At 37.9% G+C, this 24298-nt stretch overlaps 1 long non-coding RNA gene across 1 annotated transcript in view; it reads right to left on the bottom strand.

Annotated features, from left to right (window-relative positions):
• Window positions 1-20754, bottom strand: part of LOC129478355 (uncharacterized) — a 108464-nt gene extending 87710 nt beyond the window's left edge. The window contains exon 1 of the long non-coding RNA XR_008656409.2: window positions 20697-20754. This is a non-coding gene — a long non-coding RNA (uncharacterized lncRNA). The remainder of the gene's footprint in view (window positions 1-20696) is intronic.
• Between the last annotated feature and the right edge of the window lie 3544 nt (window positions 20755-24298).

Raw genomic sequence — 24298 nt, forward strand, 5'->3', positions numbered from 1 at the left:
TTACTTTCTATCTTAATGAACATCTAAAAACTTTATATTGCCACGAGATGAAAGCCCAAGATTTTTGCTTCCCCACATTTAATGCACTGTTATTTTGTTTCCAACAATTATATGTTTTATCAAGAGTTATGCGTAGACATCAGAGAAAGCGTTATATGTGTGCCCCCTCGTCCTCACCTTTCCTCTCCGATTCTAGAGAAAACAGAAGCCCAAGTCACTGAACTAAAATCTGATTGGTAGGAAGAGGGCTCCAATCAGTTATTCCCATTTCCCATCCAAGGTCAGAACAAATTAAGACAAAAAAGGAGACTGGCAGATTGAGAATCCGTTTCAAACTGTCAGCTTCATTACTGATCCATCACTGAGGAACAGTGCTAAGATGTGTGAGCACAGCTGGATTCCTATATTGCAGTCTAGAATTTGGCCAGGCCAGTTACCAGGTACTAGCATAGGGGCAGACGGCTTTACTGCACTGCAGATAACAGCTGAATGTGCTCAGCCTGTAGAAGGGAAAATTCAAAAATGGGTGCTTGGCAGGGATGAAACCATATAGGTATACATCTATAGTTCATCAATTCCATATGTCCCTGTCAGCCATATCTCCTTTCTTGGAAAAATGGAAATGAAGGGGAAGAGAGTGGTCAGGAGTGTGTCTCTAAACTAGTGGTTCTCAAAGTGTGGTCCAAAGACCAGCAACATAAGCAGCAGCTAGGCACTTATGAGAAATGCAAATTCTCAGGCCCCACTCCAGGAATTAAGAACAGAGGTCTGTGTTCACAAGCCATCCAGGTGATTCTGATGCTTCCTAAGGTTTGAGAACCACTACTCTAAAGAGTGAATTACTTGGAGCCTTTTTAAATGTCCAGTTGCCTATGCCCTATTCCAGATGAATTAAATCAGAATCTCTAGGACGGGACCAGGTAGTGATTAAATATGAAGGCTTTCTGGACATAGCAGATATTTGAAACTAGCTGAATCATGGGCACATTTGTGAGTCTGAAGAAACCTTTCCCCCACCTACGTTGCCAGGAATCTCTCTCCAGCAGTTGCTTAAATGAGTAGTTCTCAAGTCTGGGCAATTTTGCTCCCCACCCCCAGGGTACATTTGGCAATGTCCAAAGGCAGTTTTGATTAGCATGACTGGCAGAGACTGTGCAACTGGCATGCGGCAGGAAGAGACCAGGAATGCTGCTACGATACTGCAATACACAGGCTAGCCTTCTGCACAAGGGAGAATTATCCAATACAACCCAACCGAATAGTGCTTGGGTTGAGAAATTCTGTTCTATGGCATGTATTTCTGAGCCTACTAAATAATTGTACATATGAACATTTGGATGTAATAAAACTGCATTTTAAAATGATTTACAAAACCCTATCCTATAAATCAAGCTAAGTTTTCTCTGTTTAGGGTAAATGAAAGAGGTTATGGATCTTTAATCAACATTTTTTCGATTATCCCCTTCATGATTCCATTTCAGTGCAGATGTCTAGACTACAGGCTGACAAGGGGTATCTGCCATGTCTCTTTTCTCACCTTGTAGAACACCTTACACAGTGGCCCATGTAGACAGGCACTTGATAGATGCTATTTGATAATTATTAGATTGTCATTTCCTAGTTGGAAAATGCAACTCTTTTAAATGTCAGTGGCACCTTATATCCTCTTAGTATAATTTCAAAAACATCGCATTATATGCAACCTTTCTATGCCAGGGTTCTATAATTCTGCAGTTAACATTTCTTGCTACAACATTGGAATTCCAGAGCGGCTTCCTGTCAAGTGTGCTCAGGTGATCTCAATGTGCTGGGCTCCCTGAACATATCTTTCTCTTCTCTTTCATTTAGCACTTTCAGGAGAATATTGATACACTTCCTGCTAAATGCATTCTATTTAGGGTTGCCAGATAAAGTACAAAATTCCCAATTAAACCTGAATATCATATAAATGATGAATAATATTTTAGCATAAGTATGTCCCAAATATTTCTTGGGACATATTAATACTTTTTAAAAAAATCACAGCTATTCATTGTTTATCTGATTTCCAAATTTAACTGGGCATTTTGCTTTTTTGGTCTTTTTACCTTTTTTGTTTTATTTGTTTTGTTTTGCTAAATCTGGCAACACTAGAGATATTCAAAATTTCATGGACATTTTATGACTTCTCCTTTAGTATATATCATCTCTTTGAAAAAATGTCTGTTATTTTTTCAGTAAAATTACTAAATACTTTTATATTAGGATAAGAGCTGATATTTAGATGGTACACTCCAGAATAGCCATACTATTTGTTAACATATTAATATCTCCCATACATATTAGGGATAGACACTGCTCTGAGTTTTTTAAGCGGCCTTTCAACTACTTCTTTTGTGTCAGCACTAAAGGGTTAACACCTGGCACTGGGTGGGGCATCTTCAAGACCCAGCTCAGGCACCTCTCCTCATGTTTCTTCTGATTGGTCAGTGCCCAGACAAACTACTGTTACATATTTTTCCTATCAGTACTAAGTGCAACTCTTAAAGCACATAAATGATTTCCCAAAAATAAAAATCCTAGTGCAGTCATACTTACATCTCATATATATATTTGAATAAACATATTTTCAAAGTCATGTACACCTTCGTTTCCTTTTACCATCAAGTTTTCTCCGCATCTTTCTCCTTTCTAAGTAAACAGTGATGGTGCCTCCTTTTTCAAGGTTGCTTTTGCTACCATAACAATTCTCCAGCTTTCCCAAGGGATTAGCCATGGTGCGATTTACTTTTCAAGGAGGGCCCATTTATCTTCTCCCTGACAAATTTCAACCCATGCACAGCTCTAGCACGAACATTTCTGCAGATTAATCCCTCACCCTTCTCAAAGAGAAGAATTATTCTTAAACAATCTATTTCAATACAGAGTTCCTGGTGTTAAGTTAATTTCCACAAACCTTGTGAGCATGCCACCAAAACACCATCTCAGTTATTCACTGAGAACAACAGAAGCCCTCTGGCTTGTAGTTTTTCATCCTTATTGTTTAAATGTAAACAGGAAAGACAGGCCAAAGCATGCTTTTTAAAAAATCAGTGTTTCCTGCAAGAACTTGGAATGCTTTCTATGTACAACAGCCTGTGGTCATTAACTATCAATAAATATTTACTCAGCATCTACTATGCAATCTCTACATGTACATAACATGCTATGAAATGAATAGTGATAGTTTACTTATACATATAATCAGATAATATGTAGCTTTGGAGAAGAGCTATGCAAAATCAGCTATGTGTTCAAATCAGTATGCTAAAGACTCAAAGAGATAATAGTGGTTTATTAAACATGCCCATATTTTGCTGTAAGAAGACATTAACACTTGATTATTAGGAACAGCTAAAAAATATTTAATAAGGTAAGTACAGAGTAATATACTCTGAAAAAATTATCAGGCACCATGAATACATGATGGGGAATAGCAAGTATGGACAAATAAAATAGAAAGAGAACTAGTGGTTGGCCACAGCCGAATATGAATCAGCAATTCAGTGCTATTGTGATAAAAGTCAATATGATACCAGCACAAATCAATAGGAGTAAAGTAGGCAAGGCTGAAACATAATTCTTCTTCTCTCCTCCCCATTAGTCAAAGGGAAGAAAGTATCCTGTTTTGGACAGCACACTGAAAAAACTGCAGAATCCAACCGCATTCAAAGAAGAGAGAGCAGACTAGCTAAAGGGATGAAAAATGAGTCAGGCAAGGTGAGCTCAAGCACTTTTAAGAAGTGGCTCCAGTGTGACTCAAAGGCTGTTTTTGAGTATCTAGAGTTTTTGAGGATCATTCTGGCCAGGGATTCTGATGATAGTCATTCAAATAAGGAAATAAATTATTATTCTAAAATGAACCATAGAGGAATTGCTGCTAGACACAAACAAACTCTTACCTGGACAACAGGATAATGAAAAAGACAAGTAGAGATTGCCCCCAAGAAAAAGATTGCTGGATAGTCTCTTTATTTTTTGAATTTAAGATGTTTTAATGCTAATCTTTATGAGTTAATTATTCACACAAAGTTTAGGTGATCCCTTACAGTCTTGTTCAACCATATTATAACTGTGCACAGACTACAAGACTCACACATCTGCATGTTAAATGAAACTTATTATGAGGTGTCTGGAGTCCAGTAGAACAAAGTCAAGCTGGGAAGAGCTGGAATATGTTCTACAGCTATTTCTCAACAAACACACATCACTAATATAAAAGCAGGCCATGCCCCTCTCCCGTGGACACCTACATATTCCCAAATTCCTCACTTCTGTTCCTGACCCAGGCACCCAGCCATACAATAATAGCATAAGAACTAGATCTAACTATGTTCTAGATCATCTGGCAAATTTGCCATTGGTCAAGGAAATTATGTGTGATCAGTGTTAATATGTGGCATGCACATTTTTGTTATTGCATAATAGAAAAATCATGCTCATAAATTGACTTCCTGGAAAATTACTTTTCTGTGGTTCAATTTTATAATTTCATAGATGTTAAGACCACATTAAATAGGGTAGCAAGAAGGTGGTCTGTTATGATGTGGCCACAGCTTTTCTCTTCAGGAGTCCCTCAAAGATCTTTTTTTATTATTACTTATTTTAGTATTCATTATTGTGCTCTATTTTAGACAATCTGATAGGTGTATAGTGGTTTCTCATTATGTTTTTCTTTTCTTCAACTTTTATTTAAGTTCGGGGGTCCATGTGAAGGATGTGCAGGTTTGTTACATGGGTAAATGTGTGCCATGGTGGTTGGTTGCACAGATCAACCCATCTCCTACGTATTAAGCCCAGCATCCATCAGTTATTCTTCCTGATGTTCTCCCTCCTCCCCCTCCACCCTCTGACAGGCCCCAGTGTGTGTTGTTCCCTCACATGTGTCCACGTGTTCTCATCTTAAGAACATTTTTAAATATCATAAAGAAAATAATAGCACCTTCATCTTCCATTTTATTTTTCTCTCTTCTTGAAACTGCCTTACTTTTACACATTAATATTATGTTCATGTGAATATTAAGATACTCATACAAGGATTGGTAGACTCCACAGCCTGGATCATATTTTTAAGGTGATAAAGAATGTTATTTTGCTGCAGAGGATTGTACCAATGATTGTGCATATCACTACTTGCTAGAACCCTAACAGGTTTTAGCTAGAATATGCTACTTCACATTACAAGCTCTTCGGTATTTGAGAATTGCGCCTTGTCTTAGATAAAATGAGCTAGGAATTAGCTCAAATTTTATCTGCACTAATATTTTAACACATACTTGTTATTTTGGCACATAAGGTCTGTTCTTGCAGTAATCTCACACATACTCATTCGATGGTCTAAGTAACAATCCCTTTCTAACCTATTGTGGCTTGATATAGAACAGTTGCATGTGAAGAAGTGGAGCAGTAAGAAATATCCTGCTCTTCTCCCATTTATATTTCCACTCTTGTTTTCCTGGGGCTTCCTAAAGAAACATCTTGGCAACTCCCATATGCCAGCTACTGCTGAGTATTAAAGAGAACTCAGAATTAAAACAAGTAACTGTGGGCATAGTGACTACCTGTACCCGGCAAGTACTGAATGCTTATGACAACGGTTCAGACATTGTATTTGACACCCTGTGAAGATGCAAAAATAAATCAGAAACAGATTCAACCTGAACAATTTGAATTCTGGTATTTGAAATACTGATTTTCAAAATTAGCGTTTAAGCCAAGTGTGGTGGCTCACACCTGTCATCTCAGCACTTTGGTAGACTGAGGTGGGAGGATTACATGAGCCCGGGTGTTTGAGACTAGACTGGGCAGCACAGTGAGAAAATGTCTCTTCAAAAAAAAAAAAAAAAATTTTTTTTTTAATTAAAAAAATTACCTGGGCCAAGTTGTGCCCACCTGTAGTCCCAGCTACTCTGGAGGATGAGGCAGGAGAATCACTTGAGCCCAGGAGCGTGAGGCTGCAGTGAGCCATGATCGTGCCACTGCACTCCAGCTTGGGCCACAGAGCAAGACCCCGTTTCCAGAAAAAAAAAAAAAATCTAAATTAGCATTTTATTTTCAATCACACTTTTCATGCTTATAATAACCTACATTTGAGAGTACAAATTATTTGTATCTTGAGATAACCTCAATTCTCTTAACACTCAGATTTTCATGTAAAGTATTCCCAGTTCAAAACCTATACAAATAATAAATGTTTAGAAAATACTATGAGCAAGTAGAGTTACACAGTATTTTTCTCACAATATCAAATTATGGAATTAAATTTATTGGAAAAGATATTTCTTTTTACTCACCAACCTTCACCATTGAGAATCTTAATGGAGGATGTGTGAAGCCAGCAGTCAGGCTCACATATTGTGACTTCCCCCTGAGCAGCAGCTGGTAAAAACAGCGTAACATATGTTTCTGCATCAATGTATAGAATTTTCCAGACAGGTGTCCTAGTGTGGTCCATTCTCTTACATCTTATAGAAAATACATAAGACCCATAAGGGGTTAAATAAGGGGACACTTACTAAAACTATTGGGTGACAGTATCCTGGGTCAGAGACTGAACTGCAAGTCCTTGTATTTTCAACTCTTTCCCTTTTATTCACTTTTGCGTTTTTGTTATATTCTGTCTCATAGGTATATACTTTTAAAAATCAGGTGCAAAGCCATAATTGTCAGCTAAGCTTTCCCAATTAGCCCTTGCTACAGTTACTTCGGGCAGCTCTTTCAAGCACCAAAGTACCTAAGCCTGAAGTTCTGGTCAACAATTTAGTACATTTTGATTTTCAGAAAAAAACATCACACATTGTCATTAGGCAGTAAATTCTAGGTTCTAACTCTGGAATTGTCAACCTAAATGTATGTCACATTGGCACAGTCCTAAAATTCAAGCTATGTATTCTGAATGCACAAGATAGAAAGACTTTGGTCTGCAAATGAGTTAGAGGAATCAGTTATACTTTGTAAATGCAACATTCTAAACAGATATTTTAATTTTCAATCCAAGTACACATTTCTTTCTCTGTTTTCTGATGGTTCAGACTAGTGACGGACCTCCACTTAAAATCATTTCTTTTTTATTGTTCCCTAAAATCCATTAAAAAACAAAATTTCCTGAAACCAACTCATCAAACCACCATGTCTTAGTTTTCTACTGCTGCTGTAATACATTTTCAAACACTTAGTGGTTTCAATAATACAAATTATTATCTTACCATTCTGGAAGTCAGAAACCTGAAATGAGGGTTAAATTCAAAGTTATCTTGGATTTCCAGCCTTCAGAACTATGAGGGAGAAAATTCTGCTGTTCAAGCCTTGCAGCCATACAGATATTTTCTTATGGCAACCTAAGCAGTCTAAGACATATACATACCTGCCAGCATTTTATATTAAAAAATATTTGGAGGCAGGCACAATGGCTCATGTCTGTAATCTCAACACTTTTGGAGGCCAAGGCAGGAGGACTGCTTGAGCCCAGGAGTTTGAGGTCATCCTGGGCAACTTCAGGAGACCCTGTCTCTACAAAAAATTAAAAATAATTAGCTGAGGCTGCAGTGAGCATGATCATGCCACTGTGCTCCAACCTGGGGGACAGAGTGAGATCCTATCTCAAAAAAATAAAAATAAATTTAAAAAAAGACCCGGCACAGTGGCTCACACCTGTAATCCCAGCACTTTGAGAGGTCGAGGCAGGTAGATCACTTGAGGTCAGGAGTCCAAGACCAGCCTGGCCAACATGGTGAAACCTCGACTCTACTAAAAAAATACAAAAATTAGCCAAGCATAGTGGTGTGTGCCTGTAGTCCCAGCTACTCAGGAGGCTGAGGCAGGAGAATCACTTGAACCTGCGAGGCAGAGGCTGCAGTAAGCCCAGATCGTGCCACTGCACTCCAGCCTGGGTGACAGAGTAAGATTCTGTCTTAACAAACAAACCAAATAAAATAAAATAAAATAAAATAAAATAAAATAAAATAAAACGACGTTCAGAATGTTTCCAATCTGGTGAGTGTTAAATTATCTCATTGTTGCTTTTATTTGTATTTTCCTGGTTTCTGATCATGTTAAGTATATTTTTATATGTTTATTAGCTAATCCTCTTTCTATTCCATAAAAAACTTATTCTATTTGTAATTTGTATTTTTCTATTTGTAATTTGTATTTTTCTATTTGTAATTTGTATTTTTCTGATCAATTTGTGAGTGTTCTTTATGTATTTTATATATCATTCTTTGTTTTATATTAGGGTTTACAGTACATAGCGTTAGATTTCTTTTTACGTATCTTTCTGGGATATGTTTGGACTTCCTAAATTTAAAGATCAGTGTATCTTATTGTCATAGCCATTATCTCTTGGAATATTGTTTATTCCTCATTTTCCCTTCCTCTCTCATAGACCTCTGATTAGATCTATATTAAGCCTTCCACTCTTTCTGTCTCTTAACCTCTCGTTTGCCCATCACTCTTGGTAATTTATTAAGACTGAGATTTCAGTTCAATAATTTTATCTTCTGCTGTGTCTAATCTGATGTTTAACACAATTGTTCTTTTCTAGGCTCAGTTTTTACAGTTTTCATTTTTAGAAGTTCTACTTTGTTCTTTTCCAAGTGTCTGATTATTTTTCTTTTATTTCCTCATCATATCTTAAGAGTCTTTTATTATTTTTAATGTATTAATCTTTTGTTTCTGCTAATTCCAAAATTTACACTTTCTGTGGGTCTCTTTGTGTAGTTTTTATTTATTATTATTATTATTATTTTTTTTTTTTGAGACGGAGTCTCACTCTATTGCCCATGCTAGAGTGCCATGGTGAGATCTCAGCTCACTGCAACCTCTGCCTCCCGGGTTCAAGTGACTCTCCTGCCTCAGCCTCCTGAGTAGCTGGGACTACAGGCAGCTGCCACCATGCCTGGCTAATTTTTCTATTTTTTTTTTTTTTTAGTAGAGACAGGGTTTTACCATATTGGCCAGGCTCGTCTGTAACTCCTGACCTCAGGCGATCTGCCTGCCTTGGCCTCCCAAAGTGCTAGGATTACAGGCATGAGCCACCACGCCTGGCCTATTTATTATTTATTTTATTTTATTTTATTTTTTTGAGACGGAGTCTTGCTCTGTCGCCCAGGCTGGAGTGCAGTGGTGCAATCTCGGCTCACTGCAAGCTCCGCCTCCCAGGTTTGTGCCATTCTCCTGCCTCAGCCTCTCAGAGTAGCTGGGACTACAGGCGCCCGCCACCACGCCCGGCTAATTTTTTTTTGTATTTTTAGTAGAGACGGGGTTTCACCATGGTCTGGATCTCCTGACCTCATGGTCCACCCGCCTCGGCCTCCCAAAGTGCCGGGATTACAAGCGTGAGCCACCGCGCCCGGCCCTATTTATTATTTTTTAATGCAGACTCTCATGCATAGTGGTTTGTTCTGTTATATGCTTGTGATTATTATGAGCTCATATTTCCTGGAACTTTATTTATGGGAAATATTATGGTCTGGATTTAAATTTTGTTGCTCCAAAACGTATTCGCGTTTGTCTCTTCCAGGAAAAACAGACTCTCTCAGCCTGGAATCCCTTTAAACTACAAGTTAGCCTGAGTTTTTATCTTTTTTTCCCCCCACAGTAGTGTAATAGTATAAACTCTGGCCCTAAAGCCTTAGGATGATGGGCTTGTGAGAATCAATTCTAAAAGGAGACTTTCTTTTTAACTCTTAACCTAAGGCCAGGATCAATATAGGCAAGTATCTCTACATTCTCACCCTGGGAGAAACAGTTACAGGTCACTCTCTGAACACCCTTTTGGTGTTCCTTCACCAGTCTCCAACCAAACTCTCATTGTTCTGTCCTCAGACGTTGCCTCTCGTCTTCCTACAGATGTAGTCCCAGCTCCCATGCCTGCAGAGATCAACTGATGTCTCAGGGCAGACTGGTTTCATTGCTGGCTCCATTTTTAGCATCCTTAACTTATCTTTGTTCCTGGCCTCCAAGGACTTTTCTTACTTTCCATTGAATCAAGCCATGCATTTAAATTATTATTTTAAAAAATTTATCCAGCATTCTTATAAGTTCTCTACTAGGAAAATGTCTCCAAATCTTTAGCCCACGTTAAATTAAATCCCTTAAAATCAAACATAAAAGAATAAGTCTGTAGATTTTAAAAAGTGCTTAAAATGTTGAAAAGCACAGTAGATAAATATGTATATCTACGTAGATATAGGTACTATATAGATATAAATATGTAGATATAGACATAGATATAAAATAAAAGTGTACAAAACAGTTCTATCAATTATAAGGGGCATAACATTAAGCAGCATAGCCTAAGACAAACTAAGCATTTTATTGGTTAATTCTAAGAATTTATAAAGAGGGAGAGGGAGGGAGAGAGAAAGAGCCAGTAAGAGAGAGAGAGAGAGAACTCAAACAATTACAAAGCCATTCAACAAGGATTGAGTTCCAAACAAACAAGTCAACAGATGAGCTGAATATTCAGTAAGTGAATGTTAGATGATACAGTTGTTGGTGAACTGACAGTGAGCTGTTCTATATAGAGGTCTTTGTTGCATCTTCCTTCTATATTAACTTTCATCTTAGTAGTTTATTTTTTTAAAAAGAAATGTGCAAAATTATTTTGGACTGAATGACATGTGGGCCTGCCCCACCATTCTATTGAATAAAATCCATTCTTTCCTTCACCAAATACAATAAATGCTTGGAAAACCCCACTATGAGATGATTAATAAAAAATTAAACTTTATTTTATTTTACTTTTATATAGCTAATATATAAAATACATATTTATTTTATATATGTATTATATATATTCACTGATAATATATATTCCCTGATAATATTTTAAACATGCCAGCTAACTTCTATGGCATTTAATTTGATGAGATACATGATTGCTATCAATAGAGAACTATTAACTTTTTCAATAACCAGCATCATAAAACAACTGGCAAAGCATCTATGTCATTCAATGATTCTGGCTCCCTCATTTTAAAATTGCATTTGAGTACTCGATGTTGAAAGATGATTGACCACAAGAGATGTTGAAATCTAAAAATACATAATGCAATTGATTCATAAAGCCAAGGTTGCTAATTGGGTAATATTGTGCCTGCCTATAAATTGGCTGTCATAAATCTGACTAAGGCACCTTAGGATATTACATGAGTCTTTTCACCCGTAAAGTATATTTCATTTAATTGGACATTGTCTAGCACATTTTGTATATTATAGTTTAAACAAAACTATTATATTACCACAAAACTATTTCTTGAGTCACTTAACCAGCTACCACAAAACTCATGGACACAAAACAGGAGTCATTACAATAGGAAATAAAAAACTGATTAAAATGCCAGAGCTCTGTTGCAAAATGTTTTTTTTTTTTCCTAATGGCAATATTAGAGACCTGACATAGTTTTCTCTTATTTGTTTCAAAAGATTTTTTAAAACAGCTCTCCTCTTACTTACACTGCCATAAATGAAAAATCATTTATAAGCAACATGCAGAAATTACACACTATTTTAATAGGATATTGTATTTTATTTGCCCCTTCATTAAATATTGATTTGTACACTAACTTCTTTTTTTGTGCCAAAAGAAGCTAAGCATCTACTGCCTATGAACCAGTTACAGATATAAGCACTTCCACGTTTCCAAGTCGCTTCTATAGTTAGTGACTATTCAAAAAGTATATGTATCTCCAAATAAGGGGCATTATTGTTAGGATCCAAGTAACTTAATGTAAAAGACAAGAACATATAACATAAATTCACTACATCAGAAGATCCTTAGGAGTCAAGACTGTTCTCCCTTGGCTGCGTTCAGCATAGTGCCTTACATATAGTTGATACGTAGTGCATATCATTGTAACAAACTACTTAATGTTTAATATGGAGAGCCAGTTCTTTAAAGCTTACTCTGTGTATTCATACACACACACACACACACACACACACACACATACACACACAGGATTAGGTTTCCGTATTTTAAAAATATGCTCTCTACCTCAATCTCAGCTAACCTTCTGTAACTAAACCAAGACTGAAGAACATTTCAGTAATTTTTAAAAATGCAAACATCAGACATCCATCTTTTAAAAAGTGATCCTAGAATTCTCCTAGCAACAAATCCCCCATTAAAATAGCTCCAATGCCACAGAAAACTTTATGTCAAAAAAAAAAAAAAGTTAACAGGGTCTATTTCCTATTAGCTAGAAGAAATTCATGACGAGCATCTGTGGCTGCTCCCTATTGTACCTCACTGTCTTTATTTGGGGAGGGGTATGCAGAGATGGTCAGAGCCATGGGTCTAGGGACAAATTTAAGACATGTTATTCGTTTCTCACCAAAGACCCAGTCGTGAAAGGTTTCAGGATAGTGTTGTGAGAATCTACTTTGAAAATGAAAGAATGTTTATTGAATCTCCAATACAATAATCATGTGTTTTCTACCAGCTCCTCAACGGTAAGGAAGTGACTACTTCTTAAATTCAATGCTTGTGTCCAAATGACTCATGAGTTTGGAGACAAGAATATCAGTGTCTTAAGAACCACTTTTTGAAAGTCTCCCTGAGGCTACCCAAGTGTATTAATAGCCAAGACATGCGCTGGGATACTGTCAAATGAGAATTTAAGGTGAAAAAGACCCTATTTATCTTACCTGAAAAATGACTTTAGAAGACTAGTGTTTAGCTTCATTTATTGACTTTTTGAACTTTCTAACAGCCAGTGGACTTCTTGTGCCTAGTTTTGCAATCTTCTGCTCTTTCTTCCAACCTTCTAAGCACTATATTTTTATAAGATTATTATTTCTCTGAGCTGAGATTGGAAAATGTTTTATTGAGAAGCATTTTCAGTTGCCTACAACTTGGTGAAAAGGTGCTTACTCTTGCTGTTGAAATTTTGTATTGATACATATTTGGAGAAATATTGATTAATATGAGCATATTTTATAACTGCTTAAGGTTCACCAGTCAACTTTTAACCTTTCTTTAGGTTGCAGTCCCATAGCAAGTACACTAAGGAATGATTTTTGCTACTACTTCTCCTCACCTTTCCTCCAGCTTTTTCTTTTCTACATTTTTTTACTTACAAAAAAAAAAATAAATCTGTAAATTTTGCTTACAGACCCAGAGCAATCTGAAACAACCACCACAACCAAAACAACCACAGTAAAATAATAAGAAGTATGTGTGGGTATATATTTATTTCAAGCATTTCATAGACACTTACTATCCTGAGGTTAACAAATATACACAATGAACAATACATGGTAAATTTGGATGAGTCATTCCTGTATATAGAATCTCTGGAAATCTCAACCACTGTTCTTGTCAATCATCAGCTGATTTAATTCTCATAACTCCTGAAGAAAATAATTTTAATTTCTACCATGAAAACTATGTTGTACAAAATGCATTTGCATGAACAGAATGGACAAGTTAGTAATAATGCATGAACATTAATCATGCAATTTACCTTTTACATTTAAACACTGTACTAATGAAAACATCTGTCATTCCCTACTAAGTTATATGTCACTCTCAAAATCAGGGAATTCAGATCCTTCTAAAACCCAAAAGAATCTGGAAATTAACAATGCATCCTTTTTCTTTATTTTTCTATAGGCTATCACAAAAATCTCACTTAAGAATCAGAACAAAAGCTGTACCCTCAGTGTCTCAGTTACCCTTTGCTGCATAACAAACTACTAAGAAATTTGGTGGATTAAAACAAAAAGTCTTCTCTGGGCTTTGCCTGAGCCCACTCATGTGGTTACACTCAGCTAGAGGATCAGATGGGCTGCAGGGTCCAAGGTAGCCTCACTCAACTGTCTGATATTTGGTGTTGGCTGTCAGGTGGGAAGCCTCAGTTCACCTAATGGCTTTTCATCCTCCAGTGAGCACAAGTTTCATCACATGGAGGTCTCAGGGTAACATTCTAGGAATGCAAAGGCAGAAACTGAAAATTCTGTTAAGTCCCAGCCTCCGGAACTCACACAACATCACTTCTGGCACATGCTCTTTGTCAAACAAGTCACATGATTAGCCCGGCATCTAGGTCTAAAGAAATAGACTCCACTTCTGGATGGAAGGAACAGCAAAGTCATACTGCACAGGGGTCTGGATACAAGGATTGGAGAAATGTGTAGCCATTAAATAGTCTACCACACCTGGTTACAAAGGCCAACTTTTCAGTTCATAGAACACGTCGACATCTCATCCCAGGCATTTGAAATGGCAAATATCCAATGTCAGTGTGTGTCAAGCATTTGAAAAACAGCTTGTACAACACTTACAAATATTCCATACAATTTTCAAAAAGGCAGAAGACCGATCCATAACCATGTATGGTAAATAATGTTTTTCTGATCAAACCAAGAAGTTGACATCATTAGCATCATGCGTTATGTGCTAATACAATATTTCCTATTATGTGAAAGCAATCTTGGTGTCCTGTAAGCAAGTGCAGTTGCTCTGAATTCACCAAGAACTCACCATGGGCCCTCTGGGCTATCATTTCTAAACTGAACAGCACTGTAAAAGCAAGTTCCATATGCCAACAACTGTGATAGAAGTTTTTTCCTTAGATGGAAAAAATATATGAGAGGCATAACGAAATGGTAAAAATTTTCCCTGAGTGCTTTGTGAGGACAGAGGAAGGGAGCCTCATTGCCCCTAATCTGGAAGATAACTCCACTGAAACAATGATTTAACCACCATGAAGATATATCTTCTTTCTCTATTATCACCCTTTTTACTATATTTTTAAATTTTACATGATATTCTAGAGAAACTACCAGTAAAAACAAAACTTCTTTTCCCAAAATGATGTAAACAGAGAAGGTTGAGCAAAATTCAGATCCACTTTATGTTATTTAAATTTCAGCAACAGCATCTACATTTTACAGCTTTTAGTAAGCTTTCACTAGCTATGTCTTGATGCATATAAGGACAGATAAATAACAAAATTAATAGTAATTATTTTGTCTAATTCAAAGATCTCCATTACTTGTGCTATAAATAACACTGGTCATTAATACTTGTCCAAAAACTGTGAGTACTTTTAAATTGTATCTCATTACAGCAAACACCTACAAAACATAGCTTCTTGTCCTTTCCTTCTAGGTAAAGAATTGCTAGATTACAGAGAGGTTCATTTCCTACACATATGCATATGTCTTTGTGTACTGAAAGTGGAAGATTTCTTTCAATTTTAAATGTTTCCCTTGGACAATGATCAATTTTTTTGTGAGCGGTATTTTATCTTTTAATTTATTTTAACTGCTTGAAATGGACCAGCTGCAAAGTGGGAAGTGTGTTGACATTTATCTGAAGTCTTATCTTTATTAAATCACTTGTATTATTATACTACATAAACAACTTAATAAACACAGCAAATACTTATCTAACTGGAGTCAGTAAATCTATTGAGCCAGCCAATTTACTCTTAATTTTCTGAATAAGATAAAACCTCCTGTAGCAGCTGAGTCACTGGGGAAATTAAGTCTTCAGTTATCAAATCTGTTACCAAATCCGAAGTACCCCCCATGAGTACCTGAAGTGCTTTTGATTCTTTCTTTTCTATAGACACCCAATGGAACTGGATCGTGACCTTTCTACTCACTCCACTTCACGAGTGTAATTCTTTTTCCACCCTCCCCCAATACCTCAATAACTTTCAGTTGTCCTTTGCCATACTAAAGGATGTTATCAAGAGATTGTTTGGTTTTCTTCAAATATTTATAGTCACATTCATAACGAAAGAAAAATGCGATGGGATCTTCCCAAACTGAAGTCAAACAGAAGGTTTAAAATGTTCTCTGTGGTCTGACGCTGGGCTGTCCAATATGGTACCATTAGCCACATTAAAATTTCAATTAGTTTAAAATGTAAATTAACTAAAATGAAATAAAATTAAAAATTCAATTTCTCAGTCACACTAGCCATGTTTGAAGTGCTCAGTAGCTATTTGTGGCCTAGTGGCTACCTGAATGGACAACACAGAGACAGAATATTTTCATTATCACAGGAAGTTCTACTTTCAATTGCATGTTAAAGTACTTTTGTTGCATTTTTTAATGCAAAAAAAAAAAAAGTCTATTGAAGCCTCCTTTGTCTCTCTCTTTAATATAATCTCCTTCATTCCCCATGGGAATTGCTGTCATGAAGTTGAACATCTTTCCCACCCATGTTTTTAAAATAGATATTTTTCCTGGCCGGGTGCGGTGGCTCATGCCTGTAATCCCAGCACTTTGGGAGGCCAAGACGGGAGGATCACGAGGTCAGGAGATCGAGACCATCCTGGCTAACACAGTGAAACCCTGTCTCTACTAAAAATTCAAAAAATTAGCCGGCCTGGTGGCGGGCGCCTGTAGTCCCAGCTACTCAGGAGGCTGAGGCAGGAGAATAGCGTGAACCCAGGAGGCGGAGCTTGCAGTGAGCCGAGATCGTGCCACTGCACTCCAGCCTGGGTGACTGAGCAAGACTCCATCCCAAAAAAAATAAAATAAAATGAAATAAAAATAAAATACATATTTTTCCTAAAGTGTATTCATTAAGGAATAGTAGCACTTAAACCTTTATATTAATAATAATCTCACTTAAATTTTTTACTCAACATTTTAATTTAGAAATTTATGCAAGTTAAGTTTGTTTAGTATTTCAGATAGGTAGCTAGGTCTCAGATCATTTTGAATCTCATTGCATGAATATACCCTATTTATTTAGGCATATATGATTTTATTTATATTTTTACAATATCATCCCTCTTACAAATAACCATTATTGTGGTTAGGTGATCAGTATAGAAAAAGATAATGAAATAAAAGTCACGTGGTTAGGTGATCAGTACGGAAAAAGATAATGAAATAAAAGTGATCATTTCATTTGGCAAGTAGCTACTTCTCTCTCCTATTCCTCACAGCCAAAGTAACTCTACCAAAAAGCCTAGGTAATCAGGTGCTGTTAAACATAAAGGCTTCTATGTTTTTCTTCCCCAAATACTGTTTATTTCAAAGACAGTAAACTATTACAGAGATTAAAGGTATAAGATAATTACAGCTTTCAGTGAAAAGAAAAAATTGATAATGTTATTTTGTCATACTTTTGTTTTTGTTTTTTGAGACGAAGTCTCGGTCTGTCGCCCAGGCTGGAGTGCAGTAGCACGATCTCGGCTCACTGCAAGCTCCGCCTCCCAGGTTCACACCGTTCTCCTGCCTCAGCCTTCCGACTAGCTGGGACTACAGGCGCCCGCCACCACGCCCGGCTAATTTTTTGCATTTTCAGTAGAGACGGGGTTTCACCGTGTTAGCCAGTAACCAAAACAGCATGCTACTGGTACTAAAACAGATATATAGACCAATGGAACAGAACAGAGGCCTCAGAAATAACACCACACATCTACAACCATCTGATCCTTGACAAACCTGACAAAAACGAGAAATGGGGAAAGGATTCCCTATTTAATAAATGGTGCTGGGAAAACTGGCTAGCCATATGTAGAAAGCTGAAACTGGACCCCTTCCTCACATCTTATACAAAAATTAATTCACGATGGATTAAAGACTTAAATGTTAGACCTAAAACCACAAAAACCCTAGAAGAAAACCTAGGCAATGCCATTCAGGACATAGAACACCAAAAGCAATGGCAACGAAAGCCAAAATAGACAAACGGGATCTAATTAAACTAAAGAGCTTCTGCACAGCAAAAGAAACTACCATCAGAGTGAACAGGCAACCTCCAGAATGGGAGAAAATTTTTGCAATCTACCTATCTGACAAAGGGCTAATATCCAGAATCTACAAAGAACCCAAACATATTTACGAGAAAAAAACAAACAGCCCCATCAAAAGGCGGGCAAAGGATATGAACAGACACTTCTCAAAAAAAGATATCTATGCAGCCAAAAGACACATGAAAAAATGCTCATCATCACTGGTCATCAGAGAAATGCAAATCAAAACCACAGTGAGACACCATCTCACACCAGTTAGAATGGCAATCATTAAAAAGTCAGGAGACAACAGATGCTGGAGAGGATGTGGAGAAATAGGAACACTTTTACACTGTTGGTGGGAGGGTAAATTAGTTCAACCATTGTGGAAGACAGCGTGGCAATTCCTCAAGGATCTAGAACTAGAATTGCCATTTGACCCAGCAATCCCATTACTGGGTATATACCCAAAGATTATAAATCATGCTACTAAAAAGACACATGCACACGTATGTTTATTGCGGCACTATTCACAATAGTAAAGACCTGGAACCAACCCAAATGTCCAACAATGATAGACTGGATTAAGAAAATGTGGCACATATGCACCATGGAATACTGTGCAGCCATAAAAAAGGATGAGTTCATGTCCTTTGCAGGGACATGGATGCAGCTAGAAACCATCATTCTCAGCAAACTATCACAAGGACAGAAAACAAAACCCAGCATGTTCTCACTCCTAGGTGGGAATTGAACAATGAGATCACTTGGAAACAGGGTGGGGAACATCACACAGTGGGGCCCGTTGGGGGGTGGGAGGCTGGGGAAGGGATAGCATTAGAAGAAATACCTAATGTAAATGATGAGTTGATGGATGCAGCAAATCAATATGGCACATGCATACCTGTGTATCAAACCTGCACACTGTGCACATGTACCCTTGAACTTAAATTATAATAATAATTAAAAAAAGAAAGAAACTAAGGTCTATGGGGTGTTAAGTAACTTGTGGTATGGTCGAGAACTAAATTCTCCCTTTCGCTATATACTTGACATTTCTCTTGCTAGGAATTCCTTTATTGCCCAGCAAATAAAGGTGTGTAATCCTCCAAAGATCTCAAAAATTTCTGACTGTGAGTCATTTTGATTCTGAACTCATCAAACCATCTCTGTTTTTTAATAACATAAATCATGAGAGATATTTCTATAATAAATAAAGCAATTACTCCTCTATTCTCAAAATGCATGGTACCAACTCACAGCCACCGGGCATTTTTTAAAATTCTAGCTGTGTTGTTCCGATTCCAATTATAGACAGTTTTTAAAAAGTCTTTGCATATAAGAAATCTAAGCCAGGAAAAATTTTGGTGTCTTTAAATAGGAGATTAATAAGACTCTTAGAATGACCCCAAACACTTTAGAATAGCACCTTTAAATATCACTGCCAAACAAGCTTTAAGGAATGATGTCCTTAAAGTCGTTCATGAACATCTCAAAGAATTAAGAAATGGGTGAAGGAAGTCCCTTGTCTTGATTCCCATTAAAGAAAACTCTAGCTGTAATTACAGTCTTTTTTCAGACAGATAGAAATTGATTAACTCACTTCTATCAGAATTAAATGTGTGGACACAGGAGGCATCAGGCTTAGCTTGGAATTATGGAATCTCAGCACTAATGCATCTAGCTCAGCGACCTCAGGCAAGTTACAGCATTTCTCTCACTTTATTCAACTGTAAAATGAGAGTAATAATAGTAACTTCCTCTCAGGATTAGTGTGAAGACTAAAGGAATCATCTGTAAGTGCAATAGGTTGAATTGTGTTCCCCTCTTCCCAAAATGTATGTTGAGCTCCTAACTCCTAGTCCCTGTGAATGTGACCTGATTTGGGAAAATAGGATCTTTGCAGATGTAATCAAAGTAAGATGAGATCATTCTGAATTAGAGTAGGCCCTAATCCAAGATGACTGGTGTCCTAATAAGAGAAGACACACCGCCAGGCGTGGTGGCTGACGCCTGTAATCCCAGCACTTCGGGAGGCTGAGGCGGGCAGATCACGAGGTCAGGAGATCGAGACCACGGTGAAACCCCATCTCTACTAAAAATACAAAAAAAATTAGCCGGGCGCAGTGGCGGGCACCTGTAGTTCCAGCTACTCAGGAGGCTGAGGCCGGAGAATGGCGTGAACCCGAGAGGCGGAGCTTGCAGTGAGCTGAGATCGTGCCACTGCACTCCAGCCTGGGAGACAGAGCGAGACTCCTCCTCAAAAAAAAAAAAAAAAAAAAAAGAGAAAACACACACAGGGACGAACACCATGTGAAGATGGAGGCAAAGACTGAAATGATGCTGCCACAAGCCAAGGAATGCCAGAGGCTACCAGAAAATGAAAGAGGCAAAGAAGGATCCTCCCCTAGAGATTTTGGAGGGAATTTGGCTCTGTTGATGTCTTTAAGCCTCCGGAGCTCAGAAAATAAATTTGTGTTATTTTAAGCCACCCAATTTGTGGCATTAGGTTACAACAGCCCTAGCAAACTAACGCAGGAAGGTTTTAACATAGAGCTTAGCACATAATTAAGAGCTCAATAAATTATTATTATTACTACTACTCAAGAGTGATTATATCAAGGTGTCAATAGAAAAAACAGTGATGTATGTTTTGCTTTACACAGTGAGGTATAAAGATACGTTATAGATCATATCATAAGCTTTAGGACCTTTCTTTAACACAGATTTCTTGAAGGGCCCTACACTACACCTTATTTTGTATTCTGAAAGTTGCATAAGCTTCAGGCCCCACAAAACCATGATCCACTCCTTCCTCTGACAGTTTGGAATTCCTGACTTTGAATTTTGCTGTTTCCAGTAAAAGCAGGGGCAAGCTGCCTTTTCCCTGCCTTCAAGACTTACGAAATCTTATGGCCCTAGCCTTGCCCCTGCTGTCTCTTGTGAAGCTGCAGCTCTTTAATCACTTACCAGTACCATGGGTAGGAGCTAAAACCCCTGGTTTGGTGTCCTTGCCTCCAAGTCTCATGAACTTGCTTCACTGACTCCTGTGAAGAGAAAAGTAAAATGGCCCACAGATCATCATATTTTTAGCCTCCAGTGCTCTTAAGATTTGTCTCATTTCATTGAAGAAGTACGACTATGAGTCTGTCGTTATGTAGTATCAAGGGCTGGAGGATCCCTTTCAGCCCATATTTTCCCAGAAAGTCTATTTCTAGCTCATTCTCAAATTTCTCATAACCATCATGCCCCCAAAACTACCAGTGCTGCTCTACAAGAAGTGCTAGATTCCGTAGTTATGTAGAAAATTCACATATCTGTTTGTGGCTGCAGGCCCTTAGCTAAAACAAACTGCTCCCCCTTCAGAAGACCCTTAAACATTTAAAATATAGAAATTCCTGCCAGGCGCCGTGGCTCACGCTTGTAACCCCAGCACTTCGGGAGGCCGAGGCGGGCGGATCACGAGGTCAGGAGATCGAGACCACGATGAAACCCCCTCTCTACTAAAAATACAAAAAATTAGCCGGGCGTGGTGGCGGGCGCCTGTAGTCCCAGCTACTCGGAGAGGCTGAGACAGGAGAATGGCGTGAACCCGGGAGGCGGAGCTTGCAGTGAGCCGAGACCGCGCCACTGCACTCCAGCTTGGGCGACAGAGCGAGACTCCGTCTCAAAAAAAAAGAAAAAAAAAGAAACTCCTTCAGAACTAACCAAATGGATATAGCTTCCCTTTGGTTTCTCACAGGCTCTCAAGGGGATCATTATTTTGTTTAAAAAAAAAAAAAAGTTAAATTTGGATTTTCACATACAGAGTTTTCTTAATGCAGGCTGCATCTGCCCAGAAGCTCTGAGAAGAAATTTATATGAGTGTCTATCTTGCTTATTAGAGTACACATGGATATGATTAAAAATACGTAGAAAAGCATTTGGGGATGAATTGTTAAGTCTTTCCTCTATTCTTTTAGTTTTTACAATTTTTTTTTCTTTTTTTTGTTTTTTTTTTTTTGAGATGGAGTCTCGCTCTGTGTCGCTCAGGCTGGAGTGCAGTGGCGCAATCTCGGCTCACTGCAAGCTCCGCCTCCCGGGTTCACGCCATTCTCCTGCCTCAGCCTCTCCGAGTAGCTGGGACTACAGGCGCCCGCCACCACGCCCGGCTAATTTTTTTTGTATTTTTAGTAGAGACGGGGTTTCACCGTGGTCTCGATCTCCTGACCTCGTGATCCGCCCGCTTTGGCCTCCCAAAGTGCTGGGATTACAAGCGTGAGCCACCGCGGCCGGCCTATAGTTTTTACAATTTAACATTGCACAAGCCAGTAACCTTAAGTTAGGGGGAATTACCCAAATTTGAATGTAGTATTCCAAGGCGATCCCAGCCAATCAGCTTTGTTCACCAATTAACAAGGCTGCATCTTTATTGCATGGTCCCAAAGGAAACACTGAAGAATTCGATCCCTACCCCAATACGTTTTGCGAAAATCAGACATTCCTTGGAAATTGCTAAATCACCTCTTAACTAATATCTTTCTTGATTAAAAGGTGAAAATTTGTTTTACCACATCACTTTGTAGGTGAGTAGGGAAGACTTATAGAAAAGTACTTCACTAGGAAGTTTTGGGATAGAAGAAAAAGAATACACAAAGGATTGGAATAGTATCTATGTTCATCCCAACCCCTGTTTATTCTACCACCTCCACAATGAGATTCTACATTTATCTCACATGCAGAACTTCCTTTTACTTCAAAGGGAATTCCACCTCTTCCAGGAATAAAAAGGGATAAGCCAGGAAGGTGCAGTGACTGTGATGATGAAAAACCATCCTAGAAACATGATGTAGTACCTAGAAGTAATGCAAACTTGATAGCACTGGTACATGCATTTTCGTTTCAGGTCAGAACACCAAGATGAAGTTCTAATCGTGTTCCAATTCATTTTGACCTGAAATAGATCAGCAATTGGATTTTGCAAAATGTGTGCCATGCTACATTGTTAAATCACTGTAAATCAGAGGATGAGGAACTAACCTGATATTAATTGTGAATATTGCTTCCAGGCCTCATTTCTTTAACAATGTGGAACTATGCTCTTTATTTTCAATAGCTTTTCCAATATGCTTAATTGCATATTATAAGTGAAAGCTCTTTGTAAAATTCTAAAGCCTTATCTATTAAACATTCTTCCATTATTATTATCTACATTCAATTTTCACACAGAAAATCTTCCCATTTACTATCCTCAAATAAAACTTTAGTAGTTGTCAGTCTTCCTAATGCAAATATCTTTACAAAGCCCAATAAACTCCCCTCTCTCTCCTTTTTGATTCATAGAGATTTTAATCTGATAATACAACTCAGAAAGTATCCACTTTAATAAGTACTGAATGTAAAACACAGAAACTTTCGTTGTTAGAATATTCCTAAATCCTTTGATTGAAAATATCTTAATACTAAAAGCATTTTCAAAGGAAACGAGGAAAGACACAATCCCATTATTACATTATTTTCTTGGCATTAAAAAAAAAGTTCCATGACCCACTTTATTAGTGGTTTTCCTAGTCAAGCTTATAATGATTTCTGGCCTCTGCCCTTGGGTGCTTTCCGAGGGATTTAGAGGCATATATCACCTTGACTGATATGCGATATAACTATTTAGTACAGCTATGAAATTAACTGTTCACCCTTTAGCCTGGGGCTTAATGGAATACGGGCTGGATATCACGGGCATTATTTAATAACTCACACTTTATCCCTTCCCTTTATGAAGTTCAACATTTTAACAAATGATGACCACTTGTTGCTTTTGCTGAGATTCCCCTACGTTAGCCTGACAAAGAACATTCTTCCTTTTCATTCATAAATTCATTCAACAAGTATTTGGTTAGTACCTACTGTGTGCGGGGTGCTAGGTGCAGGAATTAATGGTGAACCAAAGAAACCCACTCTTCATGAAGCTTACAGTGAGAGCCTTTCCTAAAAATTATGTAGCATTCAAGGCTGGGTGTGGTGGCTCACACCTCATAATCCCAGAACTTTGGGAGGCCAAGGTGGGCAGATCACTTGAGGCCAGGAGTTTGAGACCAGCCTGGCCAGCATGGTGAAACCCCGTCTCTACTAAAAATATGAAAATTAGCCGGGAGTGGTGGCGGGCACCTGTAATCCCAGCTACTTGGGAGGCTGAGGCAGGAGAATCACTTGAACCCGGGAGGCGGAGCTTGCAGTTAGCTGAGATCACGCCACTGCACTCCAGCCTGGGGGACAGAGCAAGACTCCATTAAAAAAAAAAAAAAAAAAATTGGCATTCATACTCTTTTAAGGTTCCTATATAGTCTCACCTACTACATTTAGCTAGTCCTTGTTTATCTGAAATTCTGTGTTGTTTTTTCAGTCATCTCAACTTCCTGTGTTTATAATATAGAATTATATTCCCATGGGAGAAAAGTTTAAAAAACAGTCCAAATAATGCAGTTTGTTGTGAAGACTTTGCATTAGATGTGAAACCATATTCCTACACCAAGCATTTCCCAGACAGTCTCAATTTATGAGACTGCATTGAATTCAGTGTTGATATTGTGATGTTT

The sequence above is a fragment of the Symphalangus syndactylus genome, chromosome 3 (assembly GCF_028878055.3).
Source record: "Symphalangus syndactylus isolate Jambi chromosome 3, NHGRI_mSymSyn1-v2.1_pri, whole genome shotgun sequence".
Taxonomy (NCBI): Eukaryota; Metazoa; Chordata; class Mammalia; order Primates; family Hylobatidae; genus Symphalangus; species Symphalangus syndactylus.